The sequence below is a fragment of the Fundulus heteroclitus genome, chromosome 5 (genome assembly GCF_011125445.2).
Source record: "Fundulus heteroclitus isolate FHET01 chromosome 5, MU-UCD_Fhet_4.1, whole genome shotgun sequence".
NCBI lineage: Eukaryota > Metazoa > Chordata > Actinopteri > Cyprinodontiformes > Fundulidae > Fundulus > Fundulus heteroclitus.
Genome location: NC_046365.1, coordinates 10603099 through 10620228, shown reverse-complemented (window position 1 = coordinate 10620228; position 17130 = coordinate 10603099). Strand labels below are relative to the sequence as shown.

General features: G+C 41.7%; 1 protein-coding gene across 1 annotated transcript in view; it reads left to right on the top strand.

Moving 5' to 3' along the window:
* Positions 1-17130, top strand: part of ptprdb (protein tyrosine phosphatase receptor type Db) — a gene marked incomplete in the record, with an annotated part of 229714 nt that overhangs the window by 85364 nt on the left and 127220 nt on the right. The window contains 2 exon segments of the mRNA XM_036136866.1: positions 4672-4749; positions 7316-7360.

Sequence of the window (17130 nt, the reverse complement as noted above, 5' to 3'; positions counted from 1 at the left end):
GCCAAATTTTGCACACATACCAAAAGGCTTTCATTTTGCCATCTCCTTGACTGGCCTGATGGTTTAGGTGGATGGGCAAGTTTTAGTAGGTTGGCAGTTGTGCCATATTTAATTTTAGATCATTGAATTACACACAGATGGACTCCGTTTATTAATCATGTTACTTCTAAAGGCAATCGATTCCACTCAATTCTTTGTAGGGGTATCAAAATGGATCTGCTTCCATCCATCCATCTATCCATCCATTTTCCAAACCCTTCTTTTTTTTTTTTTTTTTTAACAAAGATATATTTCAGCTTCATATTTCTTATCAATTTTGAAATCCATATCATTTTGCGTCCATTTCACAATTGTGCACTGCCTTGTGTTAGTCTATGTCATAAAGTCCAAATAAGACGCATTGAATTTTGTAACGGGAGAGAATAAAGTAAACGTTTGAGGGTGTGAATACTTTTTTCAAGGCACCCTAGCTGCTGTGGCTTCACAATATTAGAAGCCCGTGCGGTATCGACAGTGTCGGTAAATACTGTGATGACGACAACAGCTCCCTTAAACTGGATTTCCTCCTCTTCTGATCCTCCCCTTCTCCGTTCTCCCGTTCTCATCTGGGCTTCCAACAGCCTCTGACCTTTAGCAGCTTAGCCAAGGTGTGTCAGGTGTAGCTATCCACAACGGCGACACTCCATCTGACTGAATATTGCATTGGCATGCGAAGCACAAGCTTAGAAAACTATGACAAATCCATTAGGCCTTCACAATAATCATACTGTGCCTACCTAATATGACCCTGGCTATACTTTTAATTCACTAAAGGTTTAAAGTGACTTGTGTTTTCTTCGCTGCCTTTCTGGGTAATCACTTCAAACGTGCAGATGTGCAGAGGGGGAAACCGTTGCTGAATGTTTCCCGTTCCACCGGGCCACCTTTCCAGCCATAAAAAGGGAGAGCAAGGGTTCATATCTCAGTGCTCAGTTTAATTATGCATCGTCTTAAGATGCTCAATCATCCTCATGACTTTGCGTTGCCGTTTCAACACCGGGGCATACGCCTCTCCCCCAAGTTGTAAACAAGTTCAAGTTGTTTATGCAGAACGGCGTTGCGCTGTTATGATCCCCCGGCTGCTAGCTTGACCTGCAAAACAACTTCCCCAGAACTCTTGGAGATTTTGGATCAGAGGCTGCGGATTACATTTGCAAAGAGTAAGCATGTTTACAAACTTATCTCCGCCGCTGAAATATGCTTCCTGTCGGAAATTGCCCCGCGGACGGGCATATGATCATCAGACGTTTCACACTTAAGTGACCGCCAGTGCGGCTCGAGGAAATCTGTGCGGGGAGACGAGATTTGTGGGCCATCATGTCACCGCTCTGGATGGCCCTAGTGTGCCGCTTGGCAGTGACCGGGCTTAGAGATGGACATACGATGCCCACCCGGGTGCCCTGCTTACCCACTTGCTTTGATGTCGAGTTCAGTTGACAGAACCCCTAAGAAGTGGTGTTTCGCACATGCTGAGTGAAACCGAACCAAAGCGAGCCTCGTTCCACCGGGCTGCCGTGGTTAGGGGTTAGACGTCGCAAATTATCTGGGCCATCGCCGCGCCACTGAGTGCAGGAACAGCGCGCCTCATGTTGTGAAAAACGGCGCGAGGAAGCACTTCGCTGACCTAAATAATGGGCGGCTTTGCCCTGAATCACATCCGCCACCGGCTGAAACCTTACGAGAGGATGTCCAGACACAACACGCGGATATGAATTTCCGTCTAATTGACTCTCACAGAATAATCAGTTCAGCCATTTAACACAAAAAAAAAGCCTTCAAAGGCTGCTCTGGAGGGTTCCCAGGGGAGTTCTCTCCGAGTTTCAAAGCAGTGAGAAAAGGGGGCTTCGTAGCGGGTGCCACTTTATCACAGGAATCTACAGTATTTCTGCTCGCACCAATCCTGGATAACCATACGAGCCCCCAACCCTGGGAACTTCTATTACATCTATCTGCTTGAATCTGCCTGAGCTTCCCAGACGATCCGGTTTTTTCACGCTCCCTTTCAGGCCCAAAGCTGCTGAGGCTGCGATTCCTTCTTCTGGGGGAAGCACAGGTGAGCGGGGGATAGGTCACCAGCGCCGGAAAAGTATCCATACCCCCATAAACCCGTTGACATTTTTCACAGTACAACAGATTTCACTGTTTCCCGTTAGGATTTTACGTGATGCAAAGATCTACGGCTCAGGTGGGAGAATCTGTCAGTTATTGCTGTTAGCCGCACGCTACACGTAGCTGGTCTGACTGCAGGAGCAGATGTTTGGCAAAAGCTTTGGAGGAGACAAAATAAATAAAACCTGTTAAAAGTCCTATATTCATTTATCAATCTTATACAACTTGCATTAGTTTTGCTTATTCCATATCATATATTTCAACATTTACGTATGTCAACTGTATGTTTGTCCATGTGCAGCATCTTATCACCAAGCAGATTCCTTGTACGTGTAAAATATTTCTTGCCAATAATCTGATCGTTCTGATTCGGATTCTGAAGAAGGCTCTCATGTCAGATGGAAACGAAGTTGAACTTTTTTTTTTTTTTAATCTACTTGTGAAACGTGCTATGTGTTGACAAAAAAAAAAAAAAAAAAACTGAACGCCACCATCCCCGTGATGACACATGGCGGCGGCGGCAGCGTCCTGCGGGGATGCTGTTTCTCACCATCCGGAAACAGAGGATTCCGTTTTTAGACGGGTAATAGCAATCAAGAGTTGCTGTGCAATCGTAAATCATGGTTTAAAATAACCCCAGAAAGTTGCTGTGTAAATTAAAATTGCTTACTTTCACCCAAAAGAGCTGCAGTTGTAACTGCAGGGTGGCTCCAAAAAGTCTGAATACAATCGTGTTCCACACTTATCAAATATCAGATATAGTTTTCAAAATATTTTGTGTTTCATTTTTCTTCCGCTGCCCTGCTTTGTGTCGGTCCATTATATAAAACTCCAGTAATCGAAGTTTGATATTTTTTAACAGGACCAAATGTGGAAGGGTTCAAGGGGCACAAAGACGACTGAGACGAAACCTCGGATAAAGGGGATTACCAGATAGCGTTGTAGTCCTCTCAAAAGCCCACTTTCTTCACGCCGCTTGTATTATTAGAGAAGAAACATGATGCAACTGGAGAAAGGATCCAGGGACGAATGTGTCATCAACTGAAAATAAAGTGTGAACTAGTTTTCGCACGTCGTGCACAACAAGCGTTTGCCACAGTGCACATAGTATGCACAAGCCGGGGCAGCAGAGAAATCTATCACATCTCTCCCGGATCATGACAGCCAGGCACAGATACGGACTCATCAAACAGCTTTTCGATTACGTTACGTAAGGCGCTGCTTCTGCTTGCTGCTGATGCTGCTGCTGCTTGCTGCTGATGCTGGAGCGGCATTTGTGGGTCAAGGAAGCCAACAGTAATGACACACGGCCTAGTTATCATTCACTGTTAAATCACTCATCAAGTTTCCATCATCAGATCCCTGCGTTTTTAATGTATGCTGCCATCATCGGCTCCGGCCCGGTTTGTTAAGTCGGTCAGCGGCACAAGCGCAGGAGTGGTGTAACAGCCCCGACTGCTGGCGGCTGCCTGCTATGGCACGCTGTTTTCTTTATTTATGCCCAGAGGCAGATTCTGCCCAATCGGTTGTGAAAAGCACAGCTACTTTTTTGTTCTAGTGGAAAATGATGGGGGGAAGTTTGTGGCCGAATTTGTCGTGCTTTTAAAGCTACAGCTTCTTAGTTTGGCAAAATGGTTCCAATGTTTCATCCTTAATTGATTTTTTTTTTTTTTTTTTTTTGTGTAGCTGTATTGCAGAGGTTCAAGAGGAGTTAGATGTGATGGCAGGAATAACCGTGGACCCGCTTCTAATCCTCTGAGACCCACTCCACATCTGAAGTGATTTCTCTCTATGTTTTGCTTTTTCTTTTTTTTTTTTTTTCTTCCCGCTACGCCTCAGTGCACTCTGCTTTACCAAGAATCCTGAATAACAGTCTCGGGTCAATGCTGTGACCAAACACTGAAAAACACTGAGGAGTGATGTGTGGATGTGGTGTGTACGTATCAGTGTTTTTCTATTCACAATTCATATTCCTCCATGGTTGGACACCCTCCTGTGTCCTAATACAACCCTCCTTTGATCCATCACAGTGTACGCTTCCTGCGCTCAAGTGTGCCACGCTCTCCCCACTTTGCCCTTTTTTTTTTTTGTTTTGTTTTGTTTTTTTATATTCAGCCCCCTCTTCCCCCTCGCAGCCCATACGATTTCCACGCCGCTGCCATGGAAGGCCTTAAAAGCCTTAAAAGCTCCCGCTGTAGGAGTTGAGCCAGGGCTGTCCATTTGACCCAGACTGCTTTTGGAACAACTCAGCTGCAGTCGTTGAACTCTGGCTTTGCTGTGGAAAGAAAGCCTCGGTCTCAATGATGTAAACATGAATGCACCAACACACACACACACACACACACACACACACACCGAAACACGGGGAACTTTTTGAAAGTCAGGCTTGGCTTTAAAAGCTCTGAGTTCTGAAAGACTGAGGCTCTGTTCCTAATCCCTCTCCCACTTTTTTCTCTTCTCTTCTCTTCTCTCCCCCACCGCCCTCTTTTTCTTTCCGTCTCTACCTGTTCTTGGGTCTTGCAGGAGAATTCTGGGGAGATTTTCGTGCTCTTTTATTCCTCAAGGATGAAGCAGCACAGTGAACCCGTGTGCTGAAGCAAGGTAAGCACTCATCACGGCGTCCCTAAAATAGAAACAGGCACATGTCCTTCCACTTTCACTCTCAAATTTGTCCCCTTGTGCACATTAGACATGTGCTTTTACAACTAGGATCTTTCAGTATAGTGGTATTTACACACAAATTTGAACCAAAAACTGATAAAATGAGCTAATTGCTTTTTTTAACTAAAAAAGCAACAGCTTTTTTTTTTTAAACCAAGTTGACTGTAGCTGGTCAGGTAGTAGATCTGGACAATATAGAAAAAAAGCATATTGATAAAATAGAAATTAGATTGATCGATATCGATAAGTATCAAAATGTTCGAAACGTTTAGTCCCTGGCCATTTTATGCTGTTGATTAATTACCTGCTTTTAAATAAATGAATTCAAACACAACCCTTAATTCAAACAACTTTTTTTCCAAAACTGTAAGCCTTAAAGAAAGAAAAAAAACAACAGGTGCTCTCTGAACTCTCTGAAGCTTGGTGAAGGGGCTTTCTTGGGTCTGCGTCTGTGATTGGCTGGGGCGATGTAATGCCTGCAGTATTAACCTACACGATAGGCTAGAATGCAAAAGGAAGGAAAACTGTTGTTATATTGAACTTTTTATTGACCCCTTTTTTTCAGTTGAACCACACGTCTATTGATCGATATATCATTGTTATTGAATTATCGTTCAGCCCTATAAGGTAGTTGGGATATCTGTTTGTAGCTCGTCAACAATAGTTTTAAAACAGCAATACCCTGGAATCGTTCCCAAGTTTACTTGTGGATTAAAGGTCTCTGAAAATCAAATTTAAAAGAAAAAAATATATAGATTTCAATTAACATCTAGATTTATTTATGATTTAAAAGCACATCTTTATACTTTAGTATTTATGTCGACAGCCTTAACGCAATGCCACTGGTAGGTACATCCTGCTGCTTGTGTATAGGCTGGAGTCCCATTTTATGCACACCGTTACTGCAAATGGATCTTCGCAACAACAACAAAAAAAAAATAAAAAAAATCTTATGTTTGCATGTAAACACAGATAGTGTAACTACTGTTGCTCCATTGGATCTCTATTTAAAAATAAGTAAATTGCCCATAGCCGTTAGCCAAAATGATTAATGGGGTAGAAATTACTAAAGCATTAAATGGTGGGACGTATGAAGGAACACATACTAAAAAATAAGTAAATAAATCAGCATGTTTGACAGCCAGTTGGTGAATTATGAAACAAGGTGGCATGTCCAATATAGTAATGATAGGGGTGATGTGGTTTAACTGGTTGTGGGCCTCAGTGCTCAGGGCCTCATAAAAGTGCAGAAAAGTGACTCCTATCCCTGGCCCAGTCAATTTCATTTTATATATATATATATATATATATATATATATATATATATATATATATATATATATATTTAACCTTGTGCCCGTTCCAGGAGCACAAAATTGCAGACATATAGAGGACATGTTTGTTCTGAAACACTGACTGAAGAAGAAAAAACACAGAGGAAGACTCGATTCTCGAGAACAGAAAGTGAGTGAGGACGCTGTCGAAAGGATTAAAGTTTAACCAGACATCACCAGCTCCCAGGGGAGGCAAATCTGCTGCCGTCCACAGTGGACAGAAGGCAGGAAAAGACATGCAAAGAGACAAGACAAGACGGAGCGTCAATCCCCAGCTGTCTTTAAAAACTGCTGCCTCTGATACATTATTGAATATGTGGCTCTCCAACGCACCGCTGAGCCTTCCTCTCGTGTTAGTGTTCAAGTTTGCATAGCGTCACCGCTCTAAAAATAAAGCATTCGCTCATCCCCTTTTTCAGTTTTCTAAAAGATGCAAAGGCAGCATGAGGCCGGGGTGTGTGTGTGTGTGTTTCTCTGAGTGCCACGTTCCCTGTTCTGAGGCTGGCTGGCATTAGAGATTGCATTTGACTCATTTTTGCTACCAAGTCTCTGAAGTACAAAAAAAAAAAAAGAAAAAAAGAGAAGGAAAAGAAAGAAAAAGCAGACTCAGATTTGATCAAACTCTTTGAAAGTATTCTTGGATGATGTACTGAGGATTTTGAGGCGAGCCGATCGCTTCAGTGGGAGTCCTCTTTACTGTACGCAGAAGGCAGAGAGATGGTATCGGGGGGATTATTTTGGAATCAAACAGTATGTTGAACATCAAACCGTAGCCGGTCTAGTGCACAACTCATCCACTCCTCCTTTTTTTTTTTTTTTTTTTTTATCTTCAGTGAGTTACATTTGAGTGTGTTTGTTGTAGAAGTTTAGTCTATGAGACCGCATGCACGTGGAGTACCAGGTATAATCCACAGGTGGCAGCAGAGTAACATACCCACCAGCCACGCACTTCAATGACCTCCTTTTGAACAGATAGCGCCTTCATAGGCCCCCCGATCGGGCTTCCTCTCTGCCTCATCACTGCATGTTTCCAAGCAAATCATTTCTGCTGGACACGAAGGAAAGTGGAAACACTAATCAATATGACTTTTTTTGTTTTGTTTTGTTTTTGTTTTTTTGTTTTTTGATGGGTATTCAATTGTAACAAACATATCTTCTCTGCTCTCTTCCAGCTCCCACTTTCAAACTTCAGCATCAAGGATGAAACATGAGCCAAGGTATGCTATCTTTTGTTTTGCTGGGTGCAGAGAGAGAGAGAGAGAGAGAGAGAGAGAGAGAGAGAGAGAGAGAGAGAGAGAGAGAGAGAGAGAGAGAGAGAGAGAGAGAGAGAGAGGACGCTGTCGTACGCGGTTGGGAGGTTTGGAGGCGTGGGTCTGGCTCCTCTGACTGATGTTGCAAGGGACATGATGGGCTTGACTGCTGGCAGCTCTTTGTGAGGTTGCTATAGTGACCGTGGGTTGAGTGTTGGGGAGACCGGAGAGGAATACGAGGTGCAGAGGGGGCGGAATAGGAAATGAAGTGCCTGGTGCCTCTGGCCGGTGAGGCTGGCGTCTGTGTGTGTCTCTCTCTATGTTGGTACTTCGGCAAGAGAGAGCGGATGAGAGACGTGAGTGTTTATATCTGTAAAGGGAACCCGGCGTTAAAGAGCCACTCACCTGTGTAATTGCAAATTTGATCAAGATCGACTCACGAACGCGCCCAGGCCAGTCAGACCAACACCAAAACCCTCAGTCTGCGGAGGAGTCACCAAGCCGTAGGACACTGGGACGGCTTACGAGTGGACTGAGGGTACCCTGCTTTGCATCACACACACACACACACACATACACACACACAAGCGAGTGGGTCCCCCTTCGTTTTGCTTTTCGGGGAAATTGCTGCATCAGAGAAGTGATGTGCTGGTAGCAGCAGGCAGACTGCCTCCATGAGCACATGCAGCAACTTAAAGACACCTTCCAGCTCAACGTTAGGATTAGAACACAACACAATACAATACAAGACAAAGCCATTTTAAAGTGGAATATATAGTTTCACATAATCCCAATGTTGTGCAGAACAAAGAATTTATGGCTGTTGCTCTTGTCTCTAGGTGGACGTTAATATAATCAACTCTTTTCATATTGAACTGACCAACTAAACCTACATTATTCTACAGAATAAGATACATATCAAATAGATTTGGAGTAGTGAATGAAAATGATTTATTTATTGTTTATGTAGCTTTACTATCTTTTCTCAGTTGATACTAATAATTTATTTCTTGCCAGACGCCAAACAACACAATATTTCTTCAATTGTGAACGCTTAGGCTGCCGAACATTTCATACATCAGTTTGGAGAATTACGTTTTTTATTCAACTATTGTCAAGTGCTGCTGACCATGAGCTTTTAATCTGAACACAATAAGACTAAAGTTGACATTATGGAACCAGCATGCCTAAAATGATCAAACTGACAGTCTAGTCTAGTTTTTGTGCACATTTCTGTGCTGTGGGGTAAGATGATATTAGCGGCGGACAGGAAGTTAGCTTACATCATGACAATTGCCCTACATGTGCACAGCCAAATCGGATACTGGGAAAGTCTTTTTTTTTTTTTTTTTATCGCTGACCTGATCAACCATAAACATGCTGCACGCTTCACGGCACGGATTACACGTTGGTTGTTTTGCAACCTTATTTCAAACAAATATACTCTGTCCTTGTTCCAGCACAACTCCGAGCTTCTTCTTTTGTCGCTGTAGTTTTTCAGCTTAGAAAACAGTTCAGGAATGTTAATAAATCTCTCAAAGATGTACCTGAACAGACCGAGGTAGGAGGGAAAACATGCCCACACGCGGGTCACCCGCATCATCCTCTTGATTCCTCCTCACAATGAGAGCAAAGCGGTGAACCTTGAATGATGCCTCTCTCCTTTGTGTTCAGACGTTTACAAAGGCCTCGGGGATAAAACATCTGGAATTAGGCAGCTCCGATGGCAGCTTCCCACTCATCGAGTATGAATTAAATTCCAATTGGACCAAAACGCCTAAATAGTGTCGCAGGTGGTTTCAGCAGACTTTCCTTTTTAGCTGCAACCATTGCAGCTGTTTGATCAAAGTCTCTCCACACCCCCCCCCCCCCCACTCCTTTCCTTTGTAAATGCAAGTCTCACATTTAGTGAAACTGATATATCCGATATTCAAAAGAATTAAAGAGCAATGAACTGAAATGAAGTGTTTGAATACTCTGCAATGAGCCAGTGAGGATCTCTACTAAGATGTCACTTAAGGCACTTTGGCTTGCTCTTTCTGTATGTTCAGTAAACCCAAAAGCCCAAACAAATGGTCTGACGGGGTTCGGTTGTTCTCCCATTGCTTGTTTTTGTTGGTTTGAATTAATGTCATGGTTTAATGCTCTGTGTTTTTTACAAACTTAATCTGCTATTATATTTTTGCTGAGCTGATCGTTTGTTATCATCTGCGTTCTTGCCCAATTTCTTCATTCTTTGTGTGTGTGTGTGTGTGTAAGGTAAGGATTCAAGCTAGTTTGACAAAGACCAAACTGTGATGGCTAGACTATTGGGTCCGATTGATTTCAAAACTGTGGCTCTTGCAGCTCAAACTGCTGAAGTCAATGCTGCTTCCACATGAAAGTGTCAGAATACATTGAAGTTTGCTGCGTGCAGAGCTACGTAGCTGCAGACCAGTCTGAGCGCTCATGCAGCAGGTTATCAAAATCATCGTTGTCACATATCATGGATTACATTGAGAAACTCAACCAGTCTTCCTTGATCATGCACTTTAACTCCTTAATAAAATCAAAATAGTAGAGTAGAACGGTTAACTCACCGAGCCTCCATCCTGCTCCTTATCATCATCTGCAGGTCTTTGTTGTGCCAAATCTGCAGTGTTAAGACATTGTTAGGTGAGCTTATGGTAGATGATGTGGGCTGTTGTACACACACTGGATCATTGACCTGTACTTAAGCTGTTCCTCGTATCCGTCAGGAAATGCACACAGTGTTGTTTTAGAACCCTAATCTTTAATCTGCAGCCTTTACAGGTTGGACCAACAGGCTATTACATCTGTAAACTAACAGAAACTAATTACTTGGTAAAGTGGACATGTGCAAACTAAATCAATCTACTTATTGTGAATCCTTGAACTTGTAGGAGCAACTGAATGTAATTATGTGGAAGCATTTGGCTGTTGTTTGTTTTTGCTTTAAATTTCCTTTCAAAGTGGACTTTTGGTTTGATTAGAATATATTTGGATTTCTCCATTTCTCCTTGAGCAACATGTCGTTTTCAAGACAGACTAGGCCTTTTAACTTTCTATGTAAACAAACGGCAAATGTGTTTAAAAGTGAAAGTGTAATGGAAAGAATATACATAAATATGTATGCCCACATGTTAAATCGCAAAATCACTGGGATGAACCAAGTATATTTGGTTCAATTTCACTTGGTCAGACCTGAGTAATGAACCAGTCTGACAACATGGAATACGCTAAAAGATGTTAAACAAGAACACTTCAGGTCCTGGTCTAAAATTAACTGAGAACATAAAGGAGATTAAATCAGGGACATCAATGAGTCTGGGAAGAGTCACAAACCTATCTAAGGTTGTCGGACTAATGCAAATCACCGTGAGGGCCGTTATACACAGATGGAGAAAACACCAACATCATCAATAACCCATCCAGGAGGTCACAAAATAACCCAGAACACACAGTTAGTGTTCATGATTCACAATACTAAAGTGTCTGAGCTAAAATTAGAGAGTTTTCAAAAGCTGGAAAAAAAACGCTGCTGATTAAAAAGAATACAAAGGCAAAAAATACCTGCCAAAAAAACTTTTTGTAAGTGGGTTTCCCGTTACATCTGGCATAAAACATCCATAACATTTCAGGAAAATAACATTATTCACACGGTCAAACACGGTGGTGGTAGTGTGATATAGTCTGGAGCTGCTTCGTCGTATCCAGACCTGGACAGCGTGGCTGTAATTGATGGAACTATGAATCCCGACAGGCAATTTGTGACCTTAAGCTGAAGCACCTTTAGGTTATGTAGCAGGACAATAATCAGAAGCAGGAAGTCTACCTGTGAAGGGCTCAATGAATACGTAATGCTTTGGAGTGGCCTAGTCAAAGTCTGGACTTAAACCTGATACTGTGGCAGGATCATATGACACGTCGTTCATGCTTCAAAGCCATCCAGTATGGCTGAATTACAACTATGCCGCAGGGCAGAGTAAAATTTCTCCACGCTGATGTCCAAAAGCTAATCCTCAGTACTTGGTAGTTGTTGAAATCGTCATTTGATTGATTTTTATTTTTATTTATTTTTTACAGTAGTTCTCTTTGCCAGATATTGAAATCTATTTGATAATCTAACACACTAAACCGGCACAAAAAATTTAAAACAAAGGACATCGTTCATGTTTAATGAGGACTGGGCCTCCACTTTGGCCCCCTTGGTAGCACTGTTGCCTTGCAACAAGGTCCTGGGTTTAACTGCCAACCATTGGTAAAACAAATTGTGTACTAGATTGTTAAAGAAAAATGTGACCTAAAGTTAAACAGCTGAAGACCGTCCACTGGCCTACCTAATTTAGTTCAAATATTCCCACCGGAGCTACCCTCCGGTAAACCCGTCTTTTTTCACGTTGCAAATTAAAGCAACCATCAGGCTCCGCCGCACAAGACACGGCAAAACCATCCCTGCGCACGTCCTGCGTGTGTCTCCGGAGTGTGCAGTCTGCTGTGTGTAATAGTCATTGTGAAAGAAATAATATGCTGGGCCATACAGGGATGGCTTCACACAGGGATTACACTCAGATGATTCCTCAATGGAGAATTTAGTCTCGGGTAGCCGAGCTTAATCCGCGGGCTGTGGGAGCGGACCAAAGTGGTGTCGAGCCATGGACCAGATATGACAAAGAACAGAGCGCTGCCAGATAAGTTCGTACAGGAACAGGGCCCAGCGTCTCTTGACAGCTTTTCCCAAATCTCTCTGCTCTCGCTAATGCAGTCTGAAGGAAACGTGTGTCCCCTCTCCGTCCTCCTGCCCGTCTCCCTGACTGGCGCTTGGCTCCCATGTGAGAAGCGGAACGTGTGCCCGCATGCACTCTGTGAGCGCTATCGCTTCGTTAGCGTTGCAGATTTCTGGGTCAGCTGTAGCCTTGTTCCCACTGTTTCATATGCTGTAATTACCCTCACGTGAGTCACGTCTGATAATTAGGATGGCCCGAGCAGGACTCGGCGGTGCTCGCGCACATGCCCGGGTACATGCACACACGGGACACGCATACACACTCATCAGTCATTAGTGGAGAGCTTACCATCCAGTACAGCACTAATGGGATTACCGTTGCTGAGGGCTTCACTCATCAACCTCTTACTCCTCTCTCTGCTCGCTATCAAGAGCGGTTCTTAAACGCAGGAAAGGCTGAGGCGCTCCATGGAGTGCCCTGGTGTCCATTTGGGCTGAAGTCCCAAAGTGCATAAAAGCACAATGTCATTGATTTGACTACGACAGGGCCCCCATCTGTACTACTACTGTTTAAAAAAAATTATATATATAATATATATATAATTTATATAAATATATAATTTATATATATATATATATATATATATATATATATATATATATATATATATATATATATATATATATATATATATATATATATATATATATATATATATATATATAGACATTAACGGTGAAACATATATATATATATATATATTCATATATATATTCATATCTATATATATATATATATATATATATATATATATATATATATATATATATATATATATATTAGGGCTGGGCAACGATTAAAATGTTTAATCGCGATTAATCGCCCTGATTAATCGCGATTAATCGCGATTAATCGCATTGTATTTACAAACTCCAAGAATTAATTCAAAAGTAGTGTAAAGAGCACTTTTATTTTAATGTTCTGCTGCCATATGAACAAAAGTGTTGTAACATTTGTAGCACTTATTTTATACTGGATATTTTCAACCCATCTATTGAATTTAGTGCACTAGTTGATCTTTTCTTCATAAGAGAACAGCAAGCACTGCAGCCAAAATATGGCCTTTTTTGACCTGCTGTATATTAGCCAGTCCCTAAGCTTGATGTATCATGAAACTGTTGACCTTTTGGGTTTTGTGGTTTTTATTTTATTATTACAATTAAATAATAATAATAATAATAATAATAATAATAATAATAATAATAATAATAATAATTATAATAATAATAATAATAATAATAATAATAATAATAATGTTATGTTCAGTGTTTTTTCACTAATCCACCTCTTATATATTTCAATCCTTATGTAATTTTGTCTGTGTTGTGTGCACCTGCCTGTTGCTTTAATCCTATAAATTTCCCCGTCGTGGGATAAAAAAAGGATTAGCTAATGTTATCTTATCTTAAATAACACTTTTTAATATATGTACTGGGTTCTTTCAAGGTCTTAATTACATGTTATGTGTGGGCTCCAGTAACATCCATCCATCCATCCATCCATCCATCCATCCATCCACTGATCTACCTGGATGTTCCCTGGAGGACTGAAACGCCTCAGTCAGAGACATCAGTCTGTGGGTCTGTCGGGGCAGTGAGAGAAGTTTCGTCTCCTCTCTCTGTTTCTGGGGCTCGACGTTTTCATGTTTTTTCACGTGCTTAGATAAATTTGTTGTGTTTCCACTGAAATGAACCGGCTTTTTACAAAACATACAGCTTGATTTCATTTACGGTATTAAAATAAAGCCAAACGGTGCTACTTCCCGTGTTCATGTTTTTTCGCTGCTGCGGTCTCTCTCAGCTGTTTCTTTGTTAAGCTTGTGTGAAGCTGAGTGGGCGGGCCAGGCTGAGCCTGCGTGCTGATTGGCTGGCGCCGCTGAGCCATGTACGAGAGGGGAGGGGGAGCGGGAGAGTGCTGCCGTGACAGCGCGCTGCAGTCAGCGCGCCTGCTGACTGACACTGACTGAAAGCATTTGAGCAACATGCGTTAATGCGCGATAAAATAAATATCGCCGTTAATAGTCTAATGAATTAACGCGAAATTAACGCGTTAACTTGCCCAGCCCTAATATATATATATATATATATATATATATATATGAACCACATTTTCAATATTAAAATGCTGTTTTCCATTAGTTATCTTGTAAAAATGACTCAGAGGATTCATAAAGTTCCTTAAAGCTTAGCTACACAAAACAGCATTCCCCACAGCTACGATCACTTTTTACAACTAGAGCAACACACCGATACTTGATTCTTTTCCTAAAACAGAGCTGTCAAATGGGCAAAAAAGCGGTGCAGCAGTCAAGTGAGTCTGCCTGCCTCTTTATGCAGCATTTTTATTTTTTCTTAAATGATTTAAGAGAAGTGTACATCTCCATATTAAAACTCTTCTTGTTAAACGTCATCGTTTCCAGCATAAAGAAATAGAATCTTACTCATTCCCTGCTATAAAAAGCTCCATGATGGGAAGATCCCTTGTGTCTTTTGACACATTCGGTATCAAAAAGATATTTCCAGAAAAACACAAAGAAAAAAGGCCTCAGTTATCAAATGACATGCCAAACATGGACTGTCTAATGAAATTTAATTTAATGTTACCCTTGACCAGATGAACATAACATACCCGGACTGTAAACAGTTTTATGGAAACTGTATTTCTAAAGGGCTTTTGCTACCATGCTCTTCTTTTGTGATACACTAGCAAGCAAGAGCATGCGTAACTATAACACAGGAGGGGTCTGTAGCTTATATTCTAAGTTGGGAATCCTGGTGTAGCACATGCACAGCTGCAGACACTACAAGTCTGTCATGGCAGGGGGAAGCTTTTTGACCCACATGAAACACTTTGGTTTAATAAGTTTATTGTAATCAGATGGAGAACTAAATTGGACTAAATCAGGTGAATGTTGTTGGTTGGAGTCTTGACTAGAAGACAGGAAGCTGGACAGGGCACGTCAGTCTGGTGTAACGGTTCTGTGCAGCGGCCGCATTCCAGTCAGGATTTCTGCAGTCAGAGGCTTGAGGGCGGACGGGTCTGCTAGGCGGCGTATGGGGAGGGCGCCGCGGGGCACCAGTCTCCAAGAGGCACTCAGGACGTAACCTTAGCGGAAGCAAAAGAGTTGGCAAGCTCAGTGTCAAAAAGCACTTTGGCAAAAACTTAACTGGGAAAGCCTCAGAATGTGTGAGGTACCAGATTAGTGAATAACCAGCAGCCAGCTCCTCTTATACTCCAGCAAATCACAGGTTGAACCCAGGTGTGCTGAGCCACACTGCGGTGCTCCGCCCACCAGGAACCTGCCGCTCGGCAATGAGGGAACTCTACACAAACACAGCTGCACCCAGAACCCTGAAAAGTCATGAGCTCATGAGACAAGGCGATGCGCACAACTTGGTTCACAAGGAATACTTTAAAATGACGATATTCTGTTTTCATTGATAAAGGTTCCACAAATCATATTTCATACCACTGCAGCTGTCCCAGGTTCAAGTCCCGGTCCGTGGACCTTTGCCAGATGTCTTAACCACTTACTCAACCGCATTTCCTGTCAGCTTACTGTCACATAAAGGCCTTGATATCTGAGAAAATGCACTTTTTCAAACATAATACTCGATTTGTCATTTAAACCCGAGGTGTTAATGTTGTGACTAAACCTGAAATCTGGGCAGTCTTGATCCAACAACCATCCAACGTGCTAACATATTCGGACTGTTTAAGAAAGTCCATTGGTTCTCAGTCTTCCCTCACAAAGACTTGTAAGGGTCACAGCTCGAGATTGAGGTCAAACAGTCTAATGGATAAGAGAGATCTTCCTCCACAACATGTAGCATTGTAAGCACCTTGACTTCTAATGGCTTCCTTTCGTCACCATGTTTGATGACCTCCAGTCTTGCAATTTTCTATATTATATTTCCATCTCCCTTGAGTTCAGTTTATTTACATAGTGCCAATTCCCGACACATGTCATCTCAAGGCACTTTACTAAGTCATTCCAATTGAATGATACGGACAGAACGGTTAAAGGGCGTTCTTTCTTTTCCTTCTGCTATTGTGGAAAGGCAGAGGACCAAATCACTTGTAATGAGAGAGAAAAAACATTCAGCTCAGCAGACCAAAGGACGGGGTAATCTTATGTTAACTGAATGTAGCAAAGGAAAGGTGTGAGGAAAACCAGCATTTCACAACAGAACAATTTTCAGGATTTTTTTAAAACTCAGATACGTCTGGCAAAACAAGGTCACTGAATCCCTTTCCTAGCAAGAAGCAATGCGGTTACACTCGTTCTGCCGTTGCTGACATGTCAATTATCTCTCCCAGGGAGAGCCCTGCAGCCTATTACAAGAGAGGGGATTGATTTTAATCACCACATGCACTGTGGAGGACCACAATTTCTGATCAACACTATTTTCAGTGGAAAATGGTTTATTGTTTCTCACTGAATCCTGTGGCAACCTAATATAAGGGAACTGAGACTGCTGAATAAAGTATTTCTCTGCTATATTTAACTAAGAGGACAACTGATTTATTTATTTATTTTTAATAATCCAGCTTCGATCCTGTGAAACTTTTCAGAAAATCTGTAGGCCACTCTATTCTGGCATTTTTCCATCAAAACAAAAAAATAGCCTGTTGCAGAGCAAATGCAGGTTAAATAAAAAAAATAAAAAAAACATGTGAGAAGAGCATCTTTTACGTCTTTAACATGATTGTATGAACATATTACACTTTATCTTTCAAAAACTGTGGGGATGAAATCAGAAATGTACTCTGATTTCACATGTCTTTATTGTCAACTCTGCCACTTAAGCAAGAAAAGAGATAAAAACATTATTTTATTCTGTTTTTTGCTTTTCCTATGCTCTAAAATCCACGATAGCTCATTAATTGTATTTCACCATTTCTTATTTTGAGAATAAGGACAGGGAAGGAAGAGGGAAAAATTATTTA